Below are 26,278 nucleotides of genomic sequence, written 5' to 3' on the forward strand. Positions count from 1 at the left end.
AACTTACGGAAAAGTTAGTTTTATTAGCACACATTTCATCATTAAAATTTGAGTTTGTTTCGTGAAATTTTAAATACAAAAATTGCTATTGGTTTCTTAGTTGGTATAAGCGGCTATGCGGGTTGCGAAAGTTCCCGTTTTGCAAGATATTCTAATAGTGAGAGATTCTAAGTTCTTTATAACAAAACTTCAAATCCTTTGGTGTAAAATAAGTTATGAATGAAGTCTCTCATCAGCAAAAGTTTGATTCCTTAATGTGAAACTCAGGCCGGAGGCGACCTTTTTCTCTCTATGTTCAATACACTTGCACACGCATATTTCGGTACCGTCTATCAGCATGCACATAAAAACATATGTGATGACGACGATGTACTCATTATTGGATTACTGTAATTGTGTGTCTTATGCAGAAAGGATGGGTCTTTGTATATATGCTTGTTTTAGGAGAATCGCGGATCAAACCTGCTATACTTACACACAATAAGTCTAACAACGTCAATGCGTCTTTGACAGATATTTTCAAGAGGGTGTTCCTTCGACAGCAGAGAGGAGAAAAGAAATTTTTCTCCGCCCTGATCTACCAAGCGTTCTGAGTGGTTTAATTAAGCAGCCAACTTTATGAGATGGCGGTACAAAGCGCGCAGCAGAATGCCCTTCTTGTTATCCGTAGTTTTGTGTGCGTGCTGCTTTGAAATAATCGTGAATGTCACGTGTTTTACGATCCAAAAGTTAAATCTCACCATTAAAACAGCACTGCACTACGGCAAAATTAACCACAAGACCTCACATGGTGTGTAGTAGTAATTAAGGAATCCACACGATCATAAGAAACAAGTTTGTAACTGTAAAACAATAGTGGTGATATGTTGGCGCAAACACGTACAATCCTTGACGACATTTCGCTTGCGCAACTTAGGAATAAAATTGTTTGAAGCCATTTCTCTACAAAAGTACGTTAAACTTTACTAACTGACAAATAAAGAAAGATGAAGGGAGAAATATTTCCCTGCGGCTTATTCTTATGTTGCGCACACAGTATGGCGTTTGGGATCAACTAATGGGCTCCTGGTCAACTATATTTGTTTTACAAAGTATTTTTAAGAGTGTTTAAATTCCTTCAATATAAAAATACACACGCCGCCTAAATGGAGGTCTTTTGTTCATTTTGCGGTAGAGTTGTTCTGTTCTGATCATGAAATTTATTTTTCTGGTTTACAAAAGAAGCAAGTTTACTCCTGTAAATCATCCATGTAGAAGTATCCAAAGTTTTGGTTCCAGTAGCTAGGTTGTGATCACTTATTACATTTATTTTGTACAAAAACTAAACGCAAATTGCCCCAATTGTTTCAGCCTGGTCGGTATCTAACTGCAGCACAAAAAATTGGAACGTGGGAGTTTGGACGCCAATAAAGAGATGAACTGAAACGTTTTACAGGAAGTAACAGCTCAGCGTCCATGCGGTACCTTTGCTGTGTGTTTTTGGATAAACCATGAATGACAAGGACAAGAAAAAGAGCGTGAGTATTAAATAGATTTTAGGGTTTCTTTGCCAGGATTTGCTTGTAATTTGTGCAGTGTGTGTGACCATTAATTAAGCTACTAGTATTTCTTGATGACAAGTGACACATGTAGATCGGTTAGTTACTTCGTGATCAATTTGTCAGCTTTATAGGAACAATTCTCCTACTTTTTGGTATCTCATGAAAAAACTGTGACCAATAGTGCATCTTGAAAACGCCAGGCTTACAGTAATTTAATTTGTAATCTGTCCCAATCCGGTCTCACAAGTCCTTCTTCTATTCTGATTTATTTGCATCTCCTTGTTGTTATTTTACGCAAGTAAATTATTATTTCAAGGTTCCTTTTGGTTTGAAAGCTCTGCCCAAACTACCTGTACGTGTAATAACGTGATCATGATAAAAAACTGTTGTTACTAGTATCACAAAGAGTGTCCCACTTGTATTTCACTGGTGTTTTATATAATATTGTTATATACCCAGACTTTCACTCGCGGGACGGGGACACTTCCACAAAAAATGGGTGGGGGTGTGCGGCACGCTTCCTGAAACCCTTACCCTATTTCAGACCGAAATCTGTGATTTTTCCCTACCATATTTCTGACCTGACCCTTAAATCAATACCCTATTTCAGACCTGACTTATAGTCAGTTCCCTAGTTCAGACCATTGTTGAAGGCAATGTTTATATACTTTATTAAGTAGGATACAAAATTGTACAAAGTTTCGAGCTTAAAATTCCACATTATAAAGCAGGTTGCATAACGTAACGTTAATATGATGACTAATATGCTATACACAGGAACAAAACAATAGTGTATTTACGAACTGTAACCCTGGAATAAATGAAAATACAGGGATTCGAAGGGATTACTGTGTAGTAATATACCATTTAATCGTACCACAACTATTAAATATTTTACATAAATGAACATTATTTACTGAAACCCCACTTAAGTCTTGGCTGAACAGCTTAAATGTGTATGCATAATAGATATTACACCTCCGATTGCTGTCCCATAGTACAATAAACTATGTCCAAAGTTCCAGCTGTTTTGCCATTGAAGTCTCAATGAAGGTCGCGATTGCTGTCCTATAATACAACAGGTGATCATGTGGTACATTCAGAATTGAACTCTTAATTTACTGAAACCATCAAACATATCCCAGATTCCAGTCATTTGTGCTACCGAAGTTTAAAATTAATGAGCAATAATTGAAATATACCCAATTCAAAACTGGAGTGCACAAACCATACCCTATTTCAGACCAAAATGACAAAGCACTTAGTGTCTGGTCCCCCAGGAAACTACTGTAGTTACTTTTGTTTTCCTGTGAGTCCTGATGTTACCCTCGACGTCATCCGGGGAAACATCAGAACTCTCAAGAAAACAAAACTAACTGTTTCCCTCTGGCCCATACATTAAGTGTATATTATTTGAAGCATATTTCCCCAGTGGCCATCATCAATAACTAACCTTACATGGTATACTTGTAATTTTACATTGTGCATGTATAAGTGATAGTGTACTTATATAGCCCAAATTTTCATGTGAATATGTTCAAATGCATTTACAGTGCATGCGTTTTTATGCCCAACCAGCCCACGTATTGCTTACAATATCGTATGGGTTGTAATATATTTATGATTACTTTTTAATTATCCCAGAAAGGTGTTGCTTTGAGGAAGTCATGGACACATAGCATGTCCAGTGAAGAGGATGGAGATGAATCAGAGTATCATACAGAGGAAGATTTGTCAAGTAGTGAAGAAAGTGGTGGCAGACCTTCTGGTCATGAAGAAAAGAAAGATAATTCAGATGAAGGAATTGTAGAAGAGACGTTAGCCAATATTGATGAGAACAAATCTGACCAGTCTAAAAAGAAAAAGCGTCAATGCAAATCGAGGATTAAAAAAGAATGTCCTGGACCCTACTGTGATAAGACTGTTGTTCATATCCCAAGGCATTTGGTAAAAGTGCATGATTGGTCCAAACATCAAGCTCGTGCTGCAGTCTTGCGGTTTAATTTACGTAAGAAATATGCCTTTTCATCTTCAGAGAGTGCAGTTGCTGACAATAGGAAAAAGAAAGCAAATGCTGATGAGAGTGGAAAAAAAAGGGTGCAAGGATTACCACAAAAACAGAGTTTGTCCAATTGTGGGTTGCGTTGCAGTGGTCCGAAGGTTACCTGCACATTTGCAACAAGTTCATGGTTTCAGTCCACAGAGTGCAAAGTACAAGAGCTTGTTAAAGAAAGCTTTTCCACGACCCAAGAGGCCCTATTCAGTTCAAATGATTAAAAAGAAAACTGCTAAGAGAAAAGTTGAATTTGAATCACGTGTGCCTGATATGATGGAGACTGTAAGAAATGATGAAGATGAAGATGAAGAGAGCAGATTGGAAAGTTTTGAACAAAGTGAGACTTCATCTTCAGGCAATGATGTGGTTTTAATTGACGATGATGAGGAGGATAGCATTGAGAGTACTGACCCTGAAGTGATAGTCTTGCTTGCCAAGTGGTTACAATCACCTGATGGAGGAAAAAAAAATGAGAAAACTGCAAAACAACATGTGGCACAGATAAAGAACATTTTATCTCTGATTGATGCTGACAGAAAAGTGATGTCGCTTTTTGATTGCACCTTAATTCAGAGCAAATGTGTGAAGTATGCTGAAGATAAATATGTTCCTCAAACAATCAAATCATACTTAATGAGCCTTCGTCATTTCTACTGCTATGTCTTACTAGAAAGGCCAGCAATTGATGCATCTACCGAGCTGGTTACTCAAATGATGTAAAAGGTAAAGAGGTGGTCTGCCTCCTACAATAGATCTAGCCTAAAGAGAAAGTGGGAAAAGATGGAAGAAGACAGAGTGGAACTTGTTACACCTGAAAAAATTGATCAGTTTGAAAAAAGCCAAGCTGCTAGGGATGCTGTCATTTTTCTGGGAAAGTTGAGTGGTGCACATAACATTGAGATCACTCAGAGTCACTATACCCTTCTGAGGGACTATCTTCTGGTGGAAATCTCAATTGACAATGCAAACCGGGCGGGAGTACTGTCAAATATGACTGTGAAAGAATTTCAACAGGGTTACGAAGAAGATGACAGATACATTATTCACGTGATGAACCATAAAACATTTCATGTCCATGGGCCAGCCCACGTCGTCTTCACTCGAAATCTGAAAAACTGGATGAATGTCTTCATCAAACAAGTGAGATCAAAGGTCCCTGGTGTTGCAACTGAGAAAGAGCAGCCATTATTTCCATCTTGGAATGGAAAGAAATTGCAATCAGGCCAAATAAGCAAAGCCATCCAATCAGTCTGGAAGAAGGCTGGAATTTCAGGACCCGTCCACAGCACACCCTTCAGAAAATGTGCAGTGACAACATGTAACAGCAGCCAGAAAGAAATGAGCAGCAATCTTGCAGATTTGATGGCGCGTAAAGAAGACACAGCAAAGAGGTACAAATGTACATGTACAGTATAGTCCTATTATATTACTTGTTACTATTTGTTTTTATCTGCCATTCAGTATAATTGAATTTTTTTGCTCCAAATTGACTCTATTTTAGCATTTGTGCGCTTCTTTTCATGTACAAACCATTTCTCTGGATTTAGTTTTTTTTTTGCCTGAAAGCTCCATTTCAAAGAACTTGCCTGTATGGATACCACTACCGGTAGTACTGAGCCTAGCAACTTATAAGTTATATATCTTGTCTGATCATAAACAAAGGAAAATCAGTCAACTGTGCCACTTTTGTTCGCTGCTTTTGAGTTGCTACAAGATACACGTAACTGTGCTGTACTCATAGTGTCCATGGGTAAGTTCTTCAAAATGAAGCTTTCAACAGAAAAACTAAATCCAGAGCAATGATTTGTACACAACAAAAGCCCACAATGCCAAAATTTAGTCAGTTTGGAGCAAAAAAATAACCTGGGTAAATTGTCACTTGTGACATTAAGTTTTTGCATTAGCCTCTTCAATTATTTTTGCTTGAAATACATTTTTTGGTTTTAATTTTTACATTTTTAGTTTTTTGATTTAGAATTTCAAATTTATATTTAAATGTTTAGGTGTTAGATTTAGATGTTAGACCTTATCTGGTGCATATTCAAATGAGTTTTTAACCCTTTTACTCCCAAGATCTGAGTATTAATTCTCCTTATTTAGTCTAATACACTTTCCTGTTGTCAGTTTGGAAAATTTGGCATTAGATTGATTCCTTGAGTTGATAGTTTTCTCAATTCTTGTTATCTGCTTGCTGGACATTGATATTGTAAAGAGAAGTTGTACATTGATCATTCCTGGGAGTGAATGGGTTAAGCTCGCTCGCTCACTCGCTCGCTCGCTCACTCGCTCACTCGCTCACTCACTCACTCACTCACTCACAATGGCGGTTAGCACAGAGCACTAGAGAGCCTAAATCGGTGATGTAAGTGACTCAGTAAAGATACTCAAACACGCTACACAAAAGGACATAAAAGAAACAAATGACACCTTCGACATGCCAGGAGGAAAACAGTCCAGACAAGCTTTGTTCGAGGAAATTAATTTTAAGCTATACAATGATGGCGACAAAACCACGGCATTCATGACAAGCAAAGAGAATCTGCCGCTGTGGATAAGATGTCTCGATGACTTTTACCGAGCCCGAGACGACAATGCTCAAGAAACATACGAAATTGAATGGAGCAAAAGTGATCATCAAGCCAAGGTGATGGCTCAAATCCAAGAGCAAGATCCTCCAGACATAGCACGTGGCGCGACAAGATTGGGCAATCTCACTATTTCTTTTTACCTAACAACCTACCGCGTCTTGATCCAGGGCAACCACTGCGGTTATTGGTGTAAGGAAATTTTTCCGCAATTGAAGGAAAACGTTGAAAAAGAGCGGACCGATGAAAACTACGGAAACTCCAAATCATTAGATGACCTTTTGGCCACTATTATTAATGGCGCCCTGTCTGACAGTAAAGAAACTGAGACCGATAGTTTCATAACCACTCAATCATCCAGTCAGTGCTTATCACCCCAGAACTCTAGGAGAAGAAGCTTACCAAGCACTCCTGGTGGATTTGATCACAAAGAAATCCAGTCTGTAAAATCTTCAATAGCAAAAGTAATTGAAGAAAATGTCACGCTTAAAGAAACGCTTCACAGCACGACACGCACTCTGCAAGATCTTCAAGCTACAATTAAATCGACAACAGCTGAATTGCAACAGTCCAAAACTGAAACTCAACGATGTTATGAATTAATTATCAAAGAGCGCTCATTGCGTGAGTCCATCGAAACAGAACTTCAGAACCACTTCAAGAATTTCGCAGCGTACAAAGCGAAGACAACTCAAGAGATGACACAACTATTTGCCCGCGTTCGAACAGCAGAAGAGAAAGCAGAACAAGCCAATGATCATGATGAAACGATACAGCAAAGGAACACATCTGTGATGGAAGAAAACGTGTTAATTCAAAAAAGAGTGGATGATATTGAGAAAGAATTGAATTCTATCCAAGAGAGCATTTTTAATGGTGAAGCTGTCGCACACCGGAAATCATTATCTCGAGAATCCATTGTCCTTTCGCCTGAAAACGACAGACCCCCAGCCAGCTCCCAAGATCAACGGAAACAAGTTACTCAAGAACAAAAAGCCTTCAAGAAAATAAAACCCGTCGGAGACACCATTATTTTTGGTGATTCTAACACGCGCGGCCTTGAAAGCCGTAGATTGACCATGGGCATTGGATCACTTAGCGGTGCAACGTTTGATTCAGCTATCAATTATCTACAAAGTGATCCCACACCAGACGAAGCTGTCAAGCGTGTCATTTTTCACCTGGGCACCAACCATATCCACACAGAATCTACTACTGAGAGCCTGAGAGATAAATTGAATATCCTAGTCACAGAATCACGCTCCAAGTTCCCAAATGCCAAAACTGCCTTCTGCAAAATCCCACCACAATTCAACAACAATGGAGATACCAAGAACGACAGGATCGCTCAATTAAACGAGGAAATGAAACTGCTGGATGTGGAATTTATAGATGTTAAAGTGACGGAGGCAAGCCTTTTTACACGTGACGGAAAGCATTATAACAAGCGAGGTCTTGCTGTTTTGGCTGGCGCACTAATACAATGGGCAAGAAAAAATGGACACTCTTCCACTTCGCCACGATCTAAGCAACAGTCACATAATCCAAGAGGAAAACATTTCAACACTCGACCAAATGGAACTAGGAACCTATCAAGGGACCCGTCACAGCAATTGCTGAATTTACTTCTGGCTACACTTCAAAACGGTCGATGAACATAAAAGCGGAAATCAACAGTAAGCTTTACTTTAATAGTCACTTACTTTCACCAGCTTATGCAAATCAATCTAGTCGTATTTATTCGACTGATATTATTCTATTAATTTTTTACGTAGTCCAACAGTTATCGTTTATTTTTTAACGTACTTTAATTTATCTAATCATTACTATTATTTCTTCAAGATGAATAATCAAAATAACGTTTTTAATATAATTTCTTGGAATATTCAAGGCCTAAAAACTAGGCTTAAACCGACGAAACAAACCGTCTCGAATACCAAATTGAACATTAAATCAATTAAATCTAAGCTATCCAAATTTGATATTATCTGTCTCCAAGAAACATGGGCAAAAGACGAGACATTAACTTTTCAAGGGTACACAGTGTACTCAACCGTTAAAAACACCGTAAGCAGACGAGGCCAAGCAGGGGTATCGGTATTAATTCGAGACTATCATCAAAATTTTGTTTCTCGTATACACAGTGATTCCCCCAACATAATTTGGTGCCGATTACATAAGCAATTGCTTGGACTCCAGGCAGACATTTTCCTGGCTGCAGTTTATCTACCCCCACTACAATCACAACGAAAGGCAGGAGAAGACGTTATCAGTATCTTAGAAAAAGAAATTCATAAGTACTCTACCCAAGGCCAAGTTCTTTTACTTGGTGACTTCAATGCGAGAACGGGGACATTAAACGATTTCATTGAAAACGATGCGGATGACTTTTTAACAATTCATAATACCTACAATCGAGACACGGATTGCCCAAAGCGAAACAACGCGGACTACACAATCAACAAAGTAGGAAGAGAAATATTACGATTATGCATAGGAAATAGATTGCGAATTTTGAATGGCAGGTTAACAGGTGATCTCGATGGAAAATACACTTGCTATCAAACTAATGGGGCAAGCACAGTCGATTACGCACTAGCAAGTGAAGACCTTATAAAGACGATATTAGGATTTCAAGTTCAAGCCTTGACAACCTACTCAGATCATTGTCCTATCAGTCTAAAATTAACTCCCTCCCGCTCTCACATGGTAAAAGACAATGCACCTAGACAACCACTATGCAAAGCGGCACCTACTCAAAAGAACTTTAAAAAGTTTCTTTGGAAGGCAGATTCAAAAGACAAATTTCTCAGTGCATTATCCAATCCTAATGTTCAAAGATTATTTGATTCCTTCAACTCAGAACACCACGCATCAGTAGACGATGAAATCTCGCAATTTAACCAAATTATCAATTCGGTGGCCAAATCATGCCTAGCAACATCGCGGAAAACCTCTAAAACTACCAAAGAAAAGAAACCATGGTACGATCACACCTGCAGACAGTTAAAGAAACAACTGCAACAATTAGTAAAGAAAATTAACCCCAGTTCTCACCAATCACTACGACAAGATTATTTTGTTCTTAAAAAGAAATACAAAAAGCATGTCAAAATGATGCATAAAAGATACAAAAACCAAATAGTAAATGAAATTAATGCTTTACACCCAAAACACAGTCAAGATTTCTGGAGGTATATTAATCAACTTAGAAAAAGCGATGCTGTCGAAGAGGAAACCTCTGTTTCGTCAGAAGATTGGATATGTCATTATCAGAAATTATTATATGATAGCCAGGAACCGCACACCACTTTGGACTTTTCAAATGAAGATATGGACTGGGAAAACGAAAATTCACCGAATAACGACATTTTAGGGCAGCCTATTACGACCAACGAAATCCATGAACAAATATCAAAACTCAAGTTGAAGAAAGCTTCGGGTATGGATTCTATCCTTAACGAAATGATTAAACACGGACGCTATTATCTAATGCCTTCATTAGAAAAACTGTTCAATGATATACTAGACAGTGGAACATTCCCAACCCATTGGAACATAGGTGTTATAAAACCGATATATAAAAGAAAGGGTGATAAGCGGTCTCCAGCAAATTATAGAGGAATCACATTGACGAGCTGTTTAGGAAAACTATTTACATCAATCTTACAATCCAGGCTGAACAAGTTTATCGAACAACATAACATCCTCAATCCAGAACAGTTTGGATTTCGCCCAAATTCCCGAACAACAGATAGTTTATTCATCCTACAGCAACTCATTAATAAGTATACAAAACAACATAAGAAACTTTATGTTGGCTTCATCGATTATGAAAAAGCGTTTGATAGCGTGTGGCAGTCCGGGCTGATCTATAAAATCTACCAATATGGAGTTAAAGGCAAATTCTTTAAAGTCATTAAATCCATGTATTCGTCGATTAAAAGTTGCGTCAAAACTGATGAAAGCTCTATCACAGAAATGTTCTCATGCAACAAAGGAATAAGGCAAGGTGATGGCTTAAGTCCAGTTTTATTTTCATTATTTATGAATGACTTACCGCAATACTTTAGGGACAACCATTGTCCAGGAGTAATGATTGGAAGCCATTCTCTAAATTGCCTCATGTATGCTGATGATTTGTTAGTTTTAAGTCCCTCTCCAGAAGGACTACAGAAATCGATTAACGTCATTAAAAAGCACGCAGAGGAATGGAAGCTGAAGGTGAATACCAACAAATCAAATATCATCATCTTTAGTGGGAACGGTCAAACCAAAAACAAGGAAATTTTCCAATATGGTTCAGAAGCATTACCTATCGTCGACAAACAAACATATTTGGGAATAGAAATGACCTCATCTGGTCGCTATACCTACGCAAGAGACATCCTTAGCAAAAAAGCTTATAAAGTTCTTGCGACAGTGAAACGATTGTTCTCCAATTCGGATACGACCACAATTACAATTAAGAATAAGCTTTTTGATGCCCTTGTCAAACCTATACTACTATATGGATGCGAAATATGGGGACCGGAGCTATTATCATATAAGACCCATTTTGACAAAAGCACTATCGAACAAGTCCATATCAAGTTCTGTAAACAAACACTAAATACCCCATGGTACACAGAGAACATTGCCTGTAGGGCAGAACTTGGACGGTACCCTTTAAGTATAGACATAAAAGCTTCAATATTTAGTTACTCGCTTAGATTACAGCATAAAACAGTCAATCCTCTATTAAAGGAAGCCTTTCATCACGTAAAAAGTCACAGCCAATTTTTTGATGTATTAAATAATGACGAAACTATACGAATGCACTCTATAGGCAATACATCAAGCCAACTACACATTAAGAATGCTCGTTCCTCCATAAAGAATCAGCTTAAAAAGGACTACATTCGAAATTGGCTGAAGGCTCGCAACAACACTTCCGAAGGCTCTAGAGAGAAATTTACACACAAAGAAGTCAAATTCGACTACCAATTGGAAGACTATCTCAAAACTATCAGAAACCCAGCACATAGAATAAGTATGACAAAATTGCGTCTGGGGGTTCATAGCTTGCGAATACAGACTGGGAAATACGAAAATAGAGGTGCACCAATCCCAGTAGATGGAAGAACGTGTTTAGTCTGCAATAGAGGCTATATAGAAGATGAGCGGCACTTCTTGATGTATTGCCCAGGGTACGATAACATTAGAAATGAGCTCCATTCTCTCCTTTCAACACACGATGTTGTTTTCAAAAGCCTTAATGATGAGGATAAAATTAGGTATTTACTTACCCTAGAAAACGAAAGCACTTCAAAGATAATAGGTAAATACACATATTTAATGTTTCAGAAGAGAAAAGACTTCCTAAATGCAAAATAATTAAAATAATAATTTTATACCAATTGTATTACAAGTAATTGTATGATCTTTTTAGTTAATTAGTTATTCAAGTAGATATCATCACCTTTATTGTAACGAGACCGATACCTCCCTTTGGAGAGTAAGGCGCAATAAAGATTTACTGTTTACTGTTTACTGTTTACTCACTCACTCACTCACTAACTCACTCACTCACTCACTCACTCACTCACTCACTCACGCAGAGGAATGGAAGCTGAAGGTGAACACCAACAAATCAAATATCATCATCTTTAGTGGGAACGGTCAAATCAAAAACAAGGAAATTTTGCAATATGGTTCAGAAACATTACCTATCGTCGACAAACAAACATATTTGGGGATAGAAATGACCTCATCTGGTCGCTATACCTACACAAGAGACATCCTTAGCAAAAAAGCTTATAACGTTCTTGCGACAGTGAAACGATTGTTCTCCAATTCGGATACGATCACAATTACAATTAAGAATAAGCTTTTTGATGCCCTTGTCAAACCTATACTACTATATGGATGTGAAATATGAGGACTGGAGCTATTATCATATAAGACCCATTTTGACAAAAGCACTATCGAACAAGTCCATATCAAGTTCTGTAAACAAACACTAAATACCCCATGGTACACAGAGAACATTGCCTGTAGGGCAGAACTTCGACGGTACACTTTAAGTATGGACATAAAAGCTTCAATATTTAGTTACTCGCTTAGGTTACAGCATAAAACAGTCAACCCTCTATTAAATTATACGAAATTATTATTATACGAATGCACTCTACAGGCAATACATCAAGCCAACTACACATTAAGAATGCTCGTTCCTCCATAAAGAAACAGCTTAAAAAGGACTACATTCGAAATTGGCTGAAGGCTCGCAACAACATTTCCGAAGGCTCTAGAGAGAAATTTACACACAAAGAAGTCAAATTCGACTACCAATTGGAAGACTATCTCAAAACTATCAGAAACCCAGCACATAGAATAAGTATGACAAAATTGCGTCTGGGGGTTCACAGCTTGCGAATACAGACTGGGAAATACGAAAATAGAGGTGCACCAATCCCAGTAGATGGAAGAACGTCTCTAGTCTGCAATAGAGGCTATATAGAAGACGAGCGGCACTTCTTGATGTATTGCCCAGGGTATGATAACATTAGAAATGAGCTCCATTCTCTCCTTTCAACACACGATGTTGTTTTCAAAAGCCTTAATGATGAGGATAAAATATGGTATTTATTTACCCTAGAAAACGAAAGCACTTCAAAGATAGTAGGTAAATACACATATTTAATGTTTCAGAAGAGAAAAGACTTCCTAAATGCAAAATAATTAAAATAATAATTTTATACCAATTGTATTACAAGTAATTGTATGATCTTTTTAGTTAATTAGTTATTCTAGTAGATATCATCACCTTTATTGTAATGAGACCGATACCTACCTTTGGAGAGTAAGGCGCAATAAAGATTTACTGTTTACCGTTTACTCACTCACTCACTCACTCACTACCGCCTGACAGAAAAGAGTAAATCATCTGTTAAAGCTTCTCAGCAGCTTCACACCGTTATGAAAATGAAAAGCAAGGAAGATGGTGTGGAAGAACTTGATCTAATAGAGCAAGATGTAGATGTACATGAGGCTAAAGCTGGCAGTCCATCTAGAGTACCATGGAGCTCTGTGGCAGTTGATGAAATGCGAAGGCTCTTTCATGATGAAATATTGGAAAAAAGCTTAAGCCTTGCATCTGTCAAAGAAAAGATTACAGGAAGCAAAATCCTCAAAACAGAAGATCCTAAGCGTGTATACGACAAGGTTCAGGCGGAATGGAGGTTTCCTAGCAGTGATGACAAGCCAGAGCCAACTTTGCAAACAGAAAGAGACGAAATGAAGGACAGAGTCGATCGTATGTTTAGAAAAGATGTACCCAGTGAAAATTTTACCAGTGACATTGCACCACCCACATCCATATCTTCCAGGGCAAAGGCACTTTTCTCTGAGGATCATGTAAGAACACTGCTTCGTTTATTTGAAGATATGATGGGAAATGTACCAATTTCTAAAAACGAAATCCTTAAACGGCTTTCCAATGATGTTGAGGGGAAAGAAATTATATCAGTGCTATCTGTAAGTCAGGTTCTTAATCGTATCAAATACGAGCCAAGACAAAGAAGAGCTAAAGTGCATTATGAGGGACACTGTGGGTCTAGTCTGATATAAGAACTTTTGCTTGCTAGTCAATATTGCTCTACTGGGTCACTGACTTTGGTTGCTATTCAAATCCCTGTCACATTGTTTGTACTGATTGATTTGCATTCATTTACTTTTGTTTGCATGTATTAACATCATACTGTAACTACAATGTTTCGTGAAATACTTTATGCAGCCTTAAGTAGTCACAAGTTAAGCCATGGGCTTTCAAACTCAGGGGCTCTTGTTTGGATCGGTTGTACGTGCACACCAGTGGGTCTAATCTGCAGGTCGCAGGTCGCAGGACGCGGGTCGCGGGTTCCAGGTCATTGTTTCACCAATACAGAAAGTACCCTAAACATTCATAAAAGCTAACCTTAGGCCGAAAAACTTTTGTTTAGGCCTAGTTAGGCATAAGGTTAGCTTTTAAGAATGTTTAGGATACTTTCTGTATTGGTGAAACAATGACCTGCAACCTGCGACCTGCGACCTGCAAAATGAGCACACTACATGATTTTATACACAATTATGTGCATGCAATAAATGCTGTACATCATTGGTTTAAATAGTCATGTTAAAGATGGGAACTTATCAAGTTGACAAAGCAATGTTTTAATGTACTGGTACACTGCAGTAATACATGTATGATCAACCCTTAAAGGCCCAATACAGGTTTTGAGAATTAGAAAATTCATTTCCATTTGAATGGAGGGGTAGTTTCTAAAGAAACTGTGGTGCTGCGTCGGTGGGGAAGTAGTATACAAGAATTTGGTTTATCAATTTGGTTTATAAATCTGTACGGTGGTCAATTTACATTATCAACTCCGTTGATAAACCAAATTCTTGTATCATTTCCATTTGAGTTGATTTATCACATTGTTTAAAGAGCTTGTCCCAACTACGACCATTTTGTCTTAAAGGGTTTAGCCTACATGTAATTATAAGAGCAAGTGAAAGAAAGTAGATCTTTGTGCCTGGAATTATTCTATTTCAATTAATAGGGTATGCATGTGTCACAAGCTCTGAAAACAGTTTTACATAATGTCAAGTAAGCAATTTCAAGCTACAGGATCTCTATACATGGTTCACTTGTCAGGAATTAAGTTTCATTTTTGTATTTTCTTAATGTGACAATGAAGAAACAGCTGGAGCCCCATAATTTTGCCAGTACTAGATTTACATGTGGATATACTTTTTCGGACACATGTAAGGGAAACTCGATCCTCTGATTAATTAAACCAGACCAGATACTGTATTTAAGAAAGTAGGTATTAAGGCCACTGGAGTGTATTCCTGTTGTGAAAAAGGTTTAACTTCAGGTTGGTTTTATGTTGAGTTGATACTCTGTTAAATGAAGTACCCAAAACCACCTACAGGTGTAGTGCATTTTTAAGCCAGGCCCGATATAATGTACATGTTGATAGTGGAGCAAATATTGTATGCAGGTGATGGGTAACAGGTAATTTTCTAAAAGAATACATCTTGTTACCAAACCGTTATCAAAAAATAATGATAAACAGGTATTTGGAGTGCTATAATACTCAGGCTAACAGGAGTTAACCTGTTAGCCAGGATTGCACTGTAGCTATAGGTGGCCTGTTTATGGGCAGCTTTCAATAATGTTAACCCTTTCACTCCAAGATCTGAGTAGTGATTCTCCTTAGTAGGTGCCATATGCTTTCTTGTGTGTTGGTGTGGAGAATTTGGCATTAGATCATTACAATATATATCCTCCATCATGCATGACCTGATAATTTTCTCACTTCTTATCACATTTGCTTGACACTACCTATAATATTAATGTAAGGAGTTTATTATTACGACTTCTGGGAGAGAGAAAGTTAATATTCTGAACAATATATCTTTTTGACTGGCATCCATTTTCCCATTACATGTACTGTTACCCATTACCTGTAAAATATAGTGACTGGTTGGTAGCATTACATGTGCTCTCATGGTTGAGTTATTATCATAAGTTCTGTACATGTACTTCAGAATTCAAAGGCATGTTATTGTTTATGTTAGGTGTTGCAAACAACAAAATCGGTTTGGGAGAAGTTCAGTATGAACTCAAGCTGCAGGACTTGTATGAGTGTTTTTAAATTCACTTTGTTACTGTCAAACACAAAGTGTGAACTCTCCAAGTCCCTAAAAAATAAGTTTCTAATTGTGTAACAACATTCAAACTATTAATTTGCATAGCTTAAAACTGTTAGATCAAAACAGGGGCTTGGAGGGTTATTGTTTTCATTATTACAAAAGAATCAAATAAACCATTGTGTGACTGAGCTGTCCAAAATTTAAAACTTGGTATATGACTGTTGTAATTGCAAAACAATATGTTCTTTGGCCAGAGGATGTGTTATAAAGTTTTCTGTTCTTGTCAAATGCCAAAACATGTTCACTTTACAGTTACTGTCAGCTTGAAAACAAGACTCATTTTACAAACCTTGTAAGCAGAAATTGATGTTAACAATAAAACAATTGTTATTTGGTTTGTTGGTAGGGTCAAATTGCTCCTTATGATGACCACATGTTACCATTGTTGTTTTGAGTGTTTGGTGGTTCATCAGTTCAGTTTCTCTTGAGCCCTTTACTGTTGTTTTTCCAACTATAATTAGCATTGAGTAAAAGAAACTGTGGTGCGTCGATGGGGGAGTGAAACACGTCAATTTGGTTTATCAACAGTTGATGAACCCAAATTTTTATAATTAACATCGGCTGTGCATCAAGGGGAAATTTGACTTGATCACTGCTTATTATCGAACAAAAATAGCAGATGCATAATTTCTTCAGGGTCGTAACAAGGTATATGGGATCAGGGATCAACAGCCATTTTAGGGGTGGGATCAGGGATCACAGCTCCGGGATCTGGGATCACAACACGTGATATCGGGATCAGGGATCAAAATTCTCAACGTTTTTTTGGATCAGGGATCAAAATTTCGGGCAAAAATACAGGATCAGTTATGAAAAAATATACCTGGTTACGACCCTGGTTAATTGGAAGGAACAGAAACTGACACATCTTTACATGGGTTGATAGTAAAACTGACATTTCAGGAGAATGTCATATCTCACAATGGAAACTCCAGCTGCTGGGGAGGGTCTATGCAAGACTCCCAATGTTATTAAACTGAGAAGTACAGTAGCTCTTCCAGACCTCTATTTTCATTGGCCTAGATAAGCAGCAGCTCCTTTACTTTTAGGGCTAGGGATATTGTTTGTGTTGAATCATCTATTGTTTCGTTCACCAATCACATGTCTGGAGAGCTACTGTCCTTATTGCATCAGGTTGTGTAGATAAGAGGCAGTCTTCTTTAAACAACAACACGTCATGACACAACATACTGAAAATAATTCTGAATGATGTTTGGCAACTCCCTTTTGTGTCAACAAAAGCCAAATTTAAAGGTCTATAGCCAGTGAACAGATTTCACGGACAATATGTTAAGCAGATTCATGAAAGGAAGTGCGCTTTCGGTGTTCTTCCCGTAAGTTACGGCGAAGAACATTACTCTGATGATGATGATGATGATGAAATAAGGGGAAATATGAGGTTATAATACAGCTGTTTGAGTTGAGAACCAAATGATACAAACTGTGGTTATAAACAGTTACAGTCTGAGGCAAAAGGAGTGCACAACGTATTGAACAAAACAACGTAATACTTCATATTTAATCAGTGCCCTGCTCGTTACAAAAGTGCCATGCCTGGTACAAAAATGCCCTAAATGGTTACAAAAGTGCCCTACTCAAGTTACAAACGTCCCCCAAAGAGTTACCAAAGTGCCCTATAACGTTACAAAAGTGCCCTATAGGGTTACAAAAGTGCCCTAAGGAGGTTACCAAAGTGCCCTATAATGTTTCAAAAGTGCCCTTCAATCTCTCTCTCTCTCTCTCTCTCTCTCTCTTGAGGTTCCCCGGTAATGATTTCCCTACCTGGTACCCTCAGAAGATTGACTTTGTGAGAAAAATATTTTTTATTTTTTACTGACTTGGAACTTTGCAGACTGCTAGATTATTGGATGTATTTTCATGCTGTGTGTGTGGTTTAGCTAAGTTTTCTGCAAAATATTGATTTTTTTTGCGTCGAAAAAAAAAAAGGTAGGGGAATCACCGAAAATATTCTAATCGGCGAAAAAAAAACGCTTTTTTGGATTTCTTCCTGGATTCAGCAATTGGATATCGTACCCTCTCATTGTTCTCAAGCCCTTGGCTCACCCTTGCAAAAAAACCACAGATTTTTGAGTTTTCGAATTTTTCTAGTGGAAGTGCATGTCGAGTACAGGACACGAAGCTCAAAAAAGAGCTTTCAGTTTATGTTTAGTGACCTAACAACTTTAAAAATTCGTAAAAATTCTAATTTCAAAGTGTGCAAGCTGAAAAAATTCTGAAAAACCACTTGATACTTGGGCCACGTCTCAGCCAAGTTTTTCTAATTTTGGTGAAGACTGTGAGGTTTTATTCTCGAAAAAGTTTAAAAGTGACTTTGCTCAGCTGCGTAGGGAAATCACCGCCACAAGCACACACAATTTTCCGAGTTTCTTTGCAGTGTGTTTGAGCTGGGATTTTCACATAACATGTCATGCATCCCAGATAACTTAAATTTCATGTTTCATATCCTACCCTTGCATTGTTTTTGAATTAATTGGTCTTAAGTAACCAAAATGTAGGGAAATCACCGATACCCTGGCCAAATACTTGAAACCTGGCCATTTTTTCAGTTTTTGTTTAAAACGTCTGACAATCGCACAAAAGATTGCTTAAACGTGTCCACACATTTTGTTCAAACAGCAAAGTGGTTGCTCAATTGGTTTTTGAGGTATTGCTGCTAAAATTTTGGACTTACGATCTATGCATACCGTCATCAAAATTGGTGAACCTTGATCTTTAAGTAAAAATACATACCCTACAAGGCCTTATGGTTTAATGAGCGTTGGATATGTTATTTATCATTTACTACACTAAACAAATATCAAATTTGAGGCTTTTAGCTTGCTTTTTGTTCCAGATATGGCATTTTAAACAAGGTAAGGTATTCGTGCATCTTACATGCCGTAAATTTCCAAGGAAGGTTCGGTAGGAAGCCAAGGTAGGGGAATCACGAAGATTTTAAATTCTAAAATTTTCAGTTTTAAGATACATTTAGGGGCTAAAGAGACAAACTTAGGATACCGGACGTTGCTAATTTGTGAAATATCAAGAATGAATTCTTGCCCTTGCATTGTTTCTGATTTATTCCCCTTTGATTGTCAAAAAGGTAGGGAAATCACCGAAAAATGGGTAGCGATCTTAGGAACGATGCCATTACCTGAAAATGAAAGGTAAAACGTTGAAATTTTGATATAATGTTAGGCATAGATAGACACACGTCATACTAAAATTACAAGTTTATTGGTTAAATATTGTGCAAGATACACAAGACACAAGGGACACTTCAAGGAGATCTACATGACAGTACATGACTACGTTTGGTGACGCATATACTTAGTTACCTTTGTTCAAAGGCCTCGTGGGGCAAGTAGCTTCGTTGTGCTCCTACAAAATCATCTTTCTTTACCCATTCAAGGCTAGGTACAAGCAATGCAACCATCAATTAAGGTATATAAGGTAAGCGAGTACTTTTCCATGACATTTTTGTTCCATGATAGACAGTTTGCTTGAGCGTAGTCTCTGAATAAATTAATGTTCATGAAATATTCATGCCTGTTAATTAAGTTCCTTAAATGTAATCTGGGGCTTCCGATTTTGCTCAGATTGGCTAGGTCACGATGCAAAGAATCTGTAAATAACAATTTTGCAATAGAACTGTTGTGCATAAATGAGTTATGACCCCATTTATGGTCAAACTTCCCATGTTAATTACAACTGAGGTGTCGTGAGTTCGATTCTCACGTGGGAGTCGGAAATTTTTTCGGAGTTCTGGTTTAGAATTCTTCTTCTTTAATAATCATGCAAAACTTGGTTGAAAATAGTCTTAATCTCTAAGAGCTATTAACGATTTAAGTTTTTTCCAAAATGGCGGACCCAAAACTGGTCACGTGTCATTTTTTCTGGTCAAACTGAGGCAAAACTTTGACCTTCAATAAAAGCTAGACGTTTAAACAAATTTACCAAGAATTTGAAATTTCCTAGTCTCACTAGGAATTTGTGAATTTGTGTGTTGAGAAACCTAGGGGGGCCTCCTTTCCGGGGGGGGGGAGTATATGCGTACGAGATGCGTAAGCACATTGTGCTAATTTTGCCATTTTTCTTTCTTTTCACAGTTGTTCATCAGTCTCTTCACTTTCTCATTTATCAAGTGTTTTCTTGTTGGGTAAATAACCTGTCATACTAGTTTTAGGCCTAACCCCACCTCCCGGCCTGGACAGGGGCCTAAAAAACTCGAAAAAAGAGAATAAACTCGGGAAATATGAAGTTCTTCAATTAGCATTAACTTTCTGACAATTTTACCGATTTTTTTTTTTTTCTAGAGTGTGATACTTGTTATCAAAGATTGGAGTAGTCATGCAGTCACTGGTCGATTTAAAGGCGCTACTGAAAAGAGTGATAGATACAGAAGTAGAACCGGAGGCGGCTGGTATAAGGGACATGCAAGTAACATTCAGCCCCATGCCTCAAATTAGTAAAAGGGAACTACAAGCAGAGCATTATATCGGATGAGTCACCTGGCTGCCGCTGCCAAGAGCCTCAGCCTAGGTGGCCTAGAGATGACAGCTAAGTGCTGCCTACAGTATATTTCCGTGCTTGGGAAAGCAATGCACAACCACAATTTCCAACCTATGGTGGTGAGTGCAACTGACATCGCAGAATGCGCCCTCGCCATAATTCACGAGGTGGAAAATTCGCCGACTTTCAAGAAGCAGCTTACACCTGGCCCAAGTACTTCGGATGTCACATTAGACTCTGAGGTTGATGAAAATGATGCACAAGTAGCTGCGTTGCAAGACAAGGTGGGGGTGGCACCTGATCCAAGTACATCGGCCCAAGAAGAGAATGCAAGTGAAGGTGGTGAAGATAGTGCACTGGTGGGCCTACCAACCACAGCTCGAGAGACCGAAGACAACAGAGTATCAAAAAAGCGAAAAAGCAGCAGTAAACTGGAAAATAAAAAGAAAAAACGAAAAGCAGAGGATAAGGACGAGGAAGATGGGTACAAACAGCCCCATTACAGCTATAAGAAATGTCCTTGGTGCAAAAAGCAAGTTAGCAACCTGCCACACCATATTCGAATGATACACGTCGAAAGAAACGAGCACCAGCCACTGTCTCGAGTGAAATCATTGGTAGAGATGGCACGCCATGGCAACAAGGTAAAGGGAGGAAAGTATGCCAAGACAATAAAAGACGGCAAACAGAAAATCTACAAACGTGAAAAGTACAAATGCTTTCTCTGCGATAGCGTTGTACTCCAGCTGCACGTCCATCTTCAACGCGTCCACAAGTTAAAGAAAGATTCCGACCATTATGAAAAAGTCTTGATTCACAGTAGGAGGGATGATGGCCAAACAATTGAATTACTATGGGACGAGAATTACATTAAACGGAAAGGGAAAAAAACATCCAAGAAGCCCATGCCATCTACGAGTAAGGAGTTTTGCAAATCTACGGATGAGGACAGTGAGGGCGAACCCAAAACCACCAAGACAGTCACCCCACTTGATATTTTGGCGCAGGAACTCTCATCGGACACATCTGATGAGGATTTTGAGCCGGAACCTGTTGTTTCAGTGGTGCCAGGTAGTTCCCAGAGTGGGAAACTCTCCTTTATGACCATTTTCCCAAACGATAGAGAAGATGCACCAGAAGAAGAGCCTGTTGAAGGAGAAGCCCAAGAAGATGCTACTGGTGAAGAGGCTGGTGACGTGGAAGGTCAGGGCCAGGATGAGGGTGGTTACGAGGATGAGGAAGCTGATGGTAATGGGGGAGTGGCAGTTCAGGAAAAGTGTGGGGACGGTGATGAGGAAGATGTTGATAATGATGGTGAAGAGGATGAGGGTTCTGACGAGGAAAGCAGTGATGAAGGAGGAGGAGAGTACATGGAGGAGGAGGAGGATCACAACACAAGTGAGAACGAGACTGAAGGACAAGGAAGTCGAATATGGAAGGAGTTTTATAGTAAGGAAAATGCCACCACGCTTAAAGATCAGCTGCTATTGAAATTCTGCAAACATCTGCAAGACATTCTTGGAGGATGTAAGAGTGAAAGACATGCCATCGATTATGCCCAAGATGTGCGCAGAATCTGGGATACTCTTAACGCAAAAGATGACAGCCTGGGGAGTCTCTTAGCAGACGGTGGGTTGCACATCTGGCGCAAATGGGCTAAGCCATTATTAGATGCAAAAAAGGTGCGCCCTGGTACTATCAGGAGGCGTTTGGGTTCTATTAACAAATTTTTTGCGTTCATTGTTGATCATGCCGAAAGCAAGACCAAGGGCTTCCCCGAAGTAGATAAAGAAACGCTAGAAACTATCAAATGCGTGATGAAATGAGTCGTGGCCATGGGGTCATCAGTAAATCAACTGTATTGTCACGAGCGATGGGAACAGATTTTGGAAGACGTCATGAATGCAGTAAATCCCAGCGACCTGAACAGGATGGTCAAAACAGAGCCAGCCAAGAGGGCATTGACACTGCTGAAGAACAGCATGGACGACACCATCAGCTTTGACGAAGCCGTTGTTGTGCGGGATTTCCTAATAGCATGGATAAGCCTTGAAAACGGACAGAGGCCAGGCCCTCTTGAGACGGCCCGAATCAGGGACTTTGAACGCCTGCAGGAGAAAGAAGGGAAGTACATCATGTACGTTAGCAGACATAAGACAAGCAAAGCAGGCCCAGCTCCCATCACCTTGTCAGCAAACCTCAAATCCAACCTGCAGGCTTACCTGCAAAACGTAAGACACATCCTGGCCAAGAAAACCGAAACCACAGTTTTCACACAAAAATCATAGGAAAAAATCCAAGATGGCGGGTTAGATTTATGCACTACCTTAAATGCCCGTATCTTGTATTTCTTTTAACTGTAGTCTCTAATTCTTTGTTCAGGCACGCATTTACGCATTGTCTATGATTTGATTCTATTAGTTTTTTGGGGGGGATGAAAAAAGCTTTAAAGCTGAGAATTATTCACTTACACAGACGATAGCTTTTAACAACAACCTTTTAATAAACATTTTGCTAACATTGGTCCTACACTTGCCGTTGAGATACATGCCGACACAGTTCACGTTGATACATACATCAGGATTTTTCCTAAAGTGTCATCTATTTTTTTCTTTTAAATCTGAAAATGCTTTTAACCTTGTCATAGCATCTGCATTCGCCAAGACGTTCTAAGATGCTTTTCAGGTTGGCTCGCGAACGGAAGGCATTAAGGATAAAGGCCTTTTTCGGAACTTCGTTCCAATCTGAGAACTCTTTCTCTATGACCTCCACGTCTTCGGGGCTCCACACAAACCTTCCTTTTCTAGTTGATGTTCCACTCGACTTTTCCAGCCACTCGGCTGTTTTTTCTTGGCTGTCTTGTTCTTGCACTGCTTTGATACCTTCCTCGGCGTATTTTCGTTGGAGATATTTTACTCTCTTGTAGACCTTGGCCACCATTTCAGGGTCTTTGACACAGACTCATGAGGTTAAGACTTTCGCTCATGAAGTTGCAAGTCTCATCGAGGCTCAATGGGCCATTGGTGTGAATTTTATGTGCAAAGAGCAAAATAATATCGTCTTGCTGCTGCTTGGTGAATCCACCTGTTGATGTTTCTGGGTCGTCTGACTCTCCTGTCTTCTCATCTTCTGTACTGGCAGACTTGGACGTGGTGACTAGGGTCGGAGTTGTTTCAGTCAACCCAATGTTCTCCGTTAGCACTTGGTGGCCCTCAACGGCTGCATCAGCCAGACGATTTAGCATGTAGTGTCGTTCAGCTGTTCTTGAGGTATGACACATCAGGGTGTGTGCACTTCTCTTGGATGCATCGTCCCGGCTATACAGCTGCGATGCATGCATTTTTCTGAGCTTTGTGCTTGTCACATGCTGCTGTTTGCCTAGTGCCTTTGCCAGAATGCTGTGACCCGCTTTCCAATGGTGCCTGCTGGAAATGCACTCCCGGATTTTTTAGAACGTCCGGAGATAGTCAAACGATAGCAATCGAACTCTTCACCAATCCGTGAGAGTTTCAGCTCCAACCTGTTAAAAACAATATTTTTTACGATTTTTTTAAACTTTGTTAAGGTTACAAAAGTTCCCTAGCCCGTGGAAAGGACTTTTTAATTGTTTTTTAAAAGAAATTCAGAATGATCGTCTTGATATCCGACTCATTTAGCACATTTTGGCCATTCACTCACTTTCCACAAGTCAATAATTTTAGAGAAATTCCAAGCTTGAAAAAATCCAGCGAGGATGTATGTTTTGTCATAGACATGCGATGTCTTCGAAACCTTTCAAAATCACAATACTGAACTTTACAGCGTCAAAGTCGAATTGTCATCGAAATTGCAGCTTCTGCGGTTTACAACGGTTCATACAAAACCATTATTATCTCGCTTAAATGGTGCATTAGAAAACTGTTCGAAAAAGCTCTTTTCAGGAAAATTTTGGCGTTTAATTGGAGCTAGTTAGCCGGGTTACATAAGTGCCCTACTTTTCAGATTTTAGATGGTAAGAAAACTATTGATACTTGAAGTTATTGGAAGACTGTTTTTTTTAGTATTAGCTGTAAAAGAAGCTTTTATTCCACAGCACTTCTATTAGTCAGTGTCTTTTCATAGGGCAAGAAGAGTAATGACTATTTTCGTCAAGGATTAGGGCACTTTTGTAACGGTCAAGCGGGCCATATCAGAAGTGCTGATAACTTTCCAAGCAAAGCAACGCGCCTTATATATATAATGTTGAGGACCGTTAACATCGACTTCAACAGGCCAACATCATTCTCAAACAGACAAAAAAAGTTAAAGCACAGAGTAATAAAGAAGTTGTCGTTGATATGTGTTCATCCTTTATTTCCTATTTTCGTCATCGGATTCCTTTTACTTTACACACAACCCTTCGTAAAACATCCGAGGGAAAAAATATGCCCTGAACATCTTTGTAATTTACACCTGTGGCGCCTTCTGGGTTAGGGGACCTCCATGTAGTAAACGGAGAGGAGACTGGAAACAAGTGGTCGATCGCAAGATGCGGAGGCGAAGAAGAAGAAGGTATGTGTCAAAATTCATGGTTTTTCTTGCATATCAGACAGGCCATCCGTCAGTTATTTGTAGGTAATAGCTGGTATAAAAACACTATGAGAATTCTCCTGTGTATATATTTTTTGATCGTTCATTTCTGTCTTCGGCAAAAGGACTGTGATGATAGTGGTTTTTGGTCCGGACGGATTTTGAACCGATTTATGACTCTGATGTGCGATTCAGGAATTTATGCGAAAAGAAAAGTTAAAACATTTTGAACATTATGACAATAAAATCATTTATCTGTTTGACAACCCACGTAATACAAGATCTGATTAACAAAGAGAACAGGGATGATGAAGAAGTAGTAGTGAGAGCACTCGCCTCCCACCAATGTGGGTCCGGGTTCGATTCCCAGACTCGGCGTCACATGTGGGTTGAGTTTGTTGGTTCTCTACCCTGCTCCAAGAGGTTTTTCTCCAGTACTGCGGTTTCAGTCCCCTCTCCTCAAAAACCAATTGTGTTGATTTTGGTTTCTGTACAGCAGTGCCCCCCCAATTAGTGCCCCAGTGCTAAATACACTATTACCATTTTTATTTAATTGATGTTTTAAACCTCAGTCTAAGTTAGAATTTGTTTAAATAACTGGCTTTAAATTAATATTAGTCTTTTGTGTGTCATGTTCATGACATGATGATGCTGATCATACGTTATTCATTCACTACCAAGCTTAAAATTTTAATATTTACTTTATAAACAGTAAATGGCTTAGGATTTATCATCCTTAGATTCACCCACTATTATCTTATACAGGTTCCTATTATGGGCAAAATTATTGAGAGGTCAAATCAGATTTGGCAAAGGCCATTATGGGAGGAAACAAAAAGCTTATTAAAAAGGTTAGTGAATCATTTTTATCATCATAAAAATATGTGGCATAAAGTAGAGTTAACTCTGGGACAGCTTTTGAGGGGCTTTATGAAAATGATGACCATCTCTTAGCTTCCCTAGTTTTAACTAGTTTGAATTACTTTCAAAAAAGATTACCTTCAAATTTGTAATGATGTGGCAGGTCAGCTTAATGCCCCTTTTTAGATTGTTTTATCAGAAATCAAGTTCTGTTTTCTATTATTCAAAGTGTCAATATAAATAAACTTTTAAGTGTACCAACCAACATACATGTAACATTACTGTTCACAATGGACTAAGGGCTCATTAATTTTATAAACTTTTACAAGTGTAAATAATTTTGCAAGCGTAGCTACAGTTTTAGGGTCTAAACCACAATACTGCAACAAGTTGCAAAAATAGTGGACACACACTATTTTGATCTTCTTTTGGTG

At 38.7% G+C, this 26,278-nt stretch overlaps 1 long non-coding RNA gene and 1 pseudogene across 2 annotated transcripts in view; both read left to right on the forward strand.

Annotated features, from left to right (window-relative positions):
- Window positions 1-26,278, forward strand: part of LOC138008433 (uncharacterized) — a 586,097-nt gene that overhangs the window by 552,533 nt on the left and 7,286 nt on the right. The window lies entirely within an intron of this gene.
- On the forward strand, window positions 4,141-13,793 carry LOC138008746 (uncharacterized; annotated as a pseudogene).

This window comes from Montipora foliosa, chromosome 6 (assembly GCF_036669935.1).
Source record: "Montipora foliosa isolate CH-2021 chromosome 6, ASM3666993v2, whole genome shotgun sequence".
NCBI classification, from domain to species: domain Eukaryota; kingdom Metazoa; phylum Cnidaria; class Anthozoa; order Scleractinia; family Acroporidae; genus Montipora; species Montipora foliosa.